This window comes from Ctenopharyngodon idella, chromosome 19 (assembly GCF_019924925.1).
Source record: "Ctenopharyngodon idella isolate HZGC_01 chromosome 19, HZGC01, whole genome shotgun sequence".
Lineage (NCBI taxonomy): Eukaryota > Metazoa > Chordata > Actinopteri > Cypriniformes > Xenocyprididae > Ctenopharyngodon > Ctenopharyngodon idella.
The window spans coordinates 3,096,390-3,101,040 of record NC_067238.1 but is presented as its reverse complement, the minus strand read 5'-3'; positions in this window follow the sequence as shown (position 1 = coordinate 3,101,040).

The window sequence follows — 4,651 nt, the reverse complement described above, 5'->3', positions numbered from 1 at the left end:
AGGAAGAGAGGAGAGATACACAATCCACGTTGCTTGAGGTCCAGTGTAAAGTTTCCACAGTTAGTGATGGTTTGGGGTGCCATGTCCATTGGTGTTGGTCCACTGTGTTTTCTGAGGTCCAAGGTCAACGTAGCCGTATACCAGGAAGTTTTAGAGCACTTCATGCTTCCTGCTGCTGACCAACTTTATGGAGATGCAGATTTCATTTTCCAACAGGACTTGGCACCTGCACACAGTGCCAAAGCTACCAGTACCTGGTTTAAGGACCATGGTATCCCTGTTCTTAATTGGCCAGCAAACTCGCCTGACCTTAACCCCATAGAAAATCTATGGGGTATTGTGAAGAGGAAGATGCGATATGCCAGACCCAACAATGCAGAAGAGCTGAAGGCCACTATCAGAGCAACCTGGGCTCTTATAACACCTGAGCAGTGCCACAGACTGATCGACTCCATGCCACGCCACATTGCTGCAGTAATTCAGGCAAAAGGAGCCCCAACTAAGTATTGAGTGCTGTACATGCTCATACTTTTCATGTTCATACTTATAATTTATTTAATACTTCTTTAATACTTCATACTTTAATTTCTAAAAATCCTTTCTTTGTATTGGTCTTAAGTAATATTCTAATTTTCTGAGATACTGAATTTGGGATTTTCCTTAGTTGTCAGTTATAATCATCAAAATTAAAAGAAATAAACATTTGAAATATATCAGTCTGTGTGTAATGAATGAATATAATATACAAGTTTCACTTTTTGAATGGAATTAGTGAAATAAATAAACTTTTTGATGATATTCTAATTATATGACCAGCACCTGTATAATGGAATGAATTGATATATCATTTTACTTTTGTGGGTAAATTTGTTTGGTAAAATGGCCATACATGGGTTTTCCCATTCAATGCAATGTATCTATACACTATATATCTATACATATATATATACACACATATACAGTTCTTTCTGGTTCTTGAATCTGATTGGCTGATAGCCGTGCAATATTTTAGTGATAACAGCACTTTTCACCGTTTATATCGACTGTCATGGCGGCTGAGCAAATCCACTGTAATTTTTGTGAATACTACACTTGTTGTACCACAAACTGTAGTTTTAAGATTTTTTTAGGCGAGAATGTAGTTGTTTAGACCTGAAATATGTGACTTATATTTAATCATAGTGCCCATTTTACAATTTGTTTAGATGTTTTCGAAGATGCGAGCAGGCCGTCAGCGGCCACTCAGGGGTCGTGTAAACGCAGAGAACAGCTTCATCTCGACCAGTGCTTCAGGGATTTGCCGCTGTGTCTTACAGTGGTTAACATCAGATATAATTCATTTTGGGTACATAAAATGGGAAATCTTTGGTCTTATTAATTTATTACTTGTTCCAGAGCAAATCAAATTGTGCTATGTTAAATTTCATATTATAAATCGGATCGTTCCTGCCCTTGATTTTGATTGGTTGAGCCGCGTTCAAAGCCGCTGTAAAATTCCCGAAAACATACAGCTGACCGCATTACATAAGTATCGCTGTGCCACTGAATGTGTATGTTGCTGCATCTTTCTTAGCAACCACGCTTAACAACGTAAACATTTGTTCTCTATTGATTTTGTTCATTGAAGCTTACTGCATTGTGTAGAAGAGTATTGTGAGAGAGATATCGAGTGACCGAGTGTATTACCTGCATTCAAATTTAGCATTTTCCTTCAGGTCAGTCCTTATGTTCATAATAAAAAATCCATTTGAATGTCCGCTGCAATCTTGTCCTTTTAACATGGGTTTTCTCCTCTCCACGTCGTGCCTAACAACGCCCCTTAGCTGTTAGAAATTCACTGTAAACCACGGCTTCTTGGGGCTTATTGCTTTAATTTAATATTAAGGCTATATTTAACTTACATCCTCTATAGCATAGCATATTGGCTACAACTAGACAGGAAATATCAGACGAAAACTCTTCTCCGCTCTTCAAATAAACAAAACATTAGCCTTCATAGACATAATGTTTCTTGAGAAAAGAAACACTGTACATTTTTTTTTCAAACATCAGATCTTTACTTACCTTTGCATTGCAAAGAAGCAGATATCTCCAAACTGCGTGCACACCTCATTCACGATAGAGGGGCGGATTTATGAGGTTTGACTGACAGTTTGCTTGCTCAGGCGATCTCTCTCTCTCTCTAAAGACCCGTTCACACCAAGAACGATAACTATAAAGGTAACTATAATGATAACTATATTTGCGTCCACACCAATGAACAGCATGTTTTTGCTGTTCTTGTTGCATTTACACAGCTTTAACCAGCAGATGTCCTCAGCATGCTATGTTTTGAGTGAATAGCTATTGTAATCAATCTAATCTAACAGTGAATTTAGCTGACAAAGTCAATTTAGTGGAATAAAAACAGCGCCTAGTCTTTTTCACTGCAACTTCACAGGAAGCAAGACAATGTTGTCGAAACTAGCGCTGGTTACCTGAGGTAATTTTATTTTACACTGTTTGCTAGCCTGGCATAACGATTAATACTTCTCACCATTTATTCCGAGGGTATGACCGATTGTTTTCTATATATCCATTTTCTTTAAAGCATCCATGAAAAAGGGGTTTGACTTGTCAAACAGTGGTGGCTTTTTCTGAACCTTGGCGATTAACTTCTCCACAATGTTGTCTGCCATTTTAAATGCACAAGCCCTTAAATTAGAATGGATTCTGATTCTGATCTTACTTCTTATTTATTTACACACTCGTGCCATCACACTCGAACTTTTGTATAAACGCTATATATCACACTCGTAGCCGTGCAATATGGCTATATATCGGCACGCTATGATTACCTACAGCCGAATTACAGCCGTGCTGATATACAGCGATATCGCATGGCTACGAGTGTAATATTGCTCATATTTATATATATATTACACTGCTCTGTTCTGATTGGTCAATCGCGATTCTGATTGGTACCATCCAGCGGTATGTTATTCCCTGATAACAACCTCTGAAAACAGATAACACAGGCTCATCCGGATTACTGAAGTCAGCAGCACTATATGCTTGCTAGGAATGTTTTTTCTTCGTCGAAGTTTATATATATAAGTTATTTAATTATGTCATCCAGTATCGTGGACTCGCTCTCTCTTGTTTCATGCAAATGCAGATGCTGCCATTTTGCACTATTGTTTTGTACACTTTTGGAATTTAAGATAACAAACAGGTATGATTTTCATCTCAGATCAATATCTCTTATCCCCATAATTATTTAGGTGGCGACATGCCGTTTAATAAGTGGTGTGACTGTACTGTATCCCTTAAATGTCCGTCTAGTTTGAACTTGCTGCGCAAGCAACTGCTCTCTCCACGGAAGCTCTGCGTTTAAAGAGCTAATAAAATATTTTGACTCAGATCAATATTTCATGTCTATTTTTTTACTTATATGGCAAGTAGCTGTGTAATAAGCAGGATAATGTACATCCAGCCGGTTGTTATCTCAGAATAAACCCCTTCAGGCTGATTCAAGACCCGATCTACATATATATACACATATATATATATATATATATATATATATATATATATATTATATAATACACACACACACACACACACATTAATGATATATTCCCTTTTTCTCTTCTGTCTTTGTCAAGCCTTCACAGCTTCTTTCCATCCTACTAAGTCATCTTGAGCTGTTCTTTCTTTTGTTCATGGACTTTAAAGAATAGGAGAATTTTATTATCTATATTTCATTATAAGGATGTCTCGTTTACATTCTGTTAATGATGTGTCCTCTCTTGGATCAATGACACATGTTTTGTGAAGTGTTTCTGGATTATGAACATAGCTGCATGTTGCTAATGATGCTATTCATTAGGTGGGATGTTGAGCTCATTTATCTTCACTGTGATTTCTACTGTTAGACCGGCCTTGTCATTTAAAAGAATTAGGTAATTTATGGCTATTCCCAGAATTAATAACCTCTTACACTTTGCTGTGGAGTGCACATTGCTTACTATTTCCAACACATGCTCTGTTCATTTGGATGATGATGCTGATGCTATTGTGGTTGTTTTGTCAAGAGACTTGTTGTTTAAAGAGAATGTTCTAGTGTTTCCTGAATTCATTCAGCTAAATCCTTTGTGTAAAAGACCCTAATTTCCATTAGGGTGTCCTCCACCAAATGGAGAAAAGGCCTAATTAATAAGCTTGCAGGAACTTTAAAGTGATGCAAGAAAGTGGACCTCTCAATTAAAAAAAAAGAAGCACTTCAGCTAGTGTAAAGAAACAATCCTGTCTCTCATCATGGTGTCATTAAGAAAAGAGCCTCATGTTCTGTGTTTTGATTTGCTTACAGCATAAAAACAACAAAAAGGAAATGACAGCACAAAATTTGACCTGGGGGGTATTTGACCTGGGGGTAAGATCACAGAAAACATTCAGAAATATGAACATTCATAACTTAATGGGAACATTAGTAAAACATTCTTATAACATATTTTTGTTAGCTGGGATATAATTAGTCATAACTCTGAAGCAGGAGCAAGTAAGCAATGTTTGGGTTAATCAACCTAGAGTTCATATATTTCTTTAGTCAATCATTCACACAGAAAGCCTTGTTGAAAGAGTTGCTAATTATCAATTATTGAAAAGATAA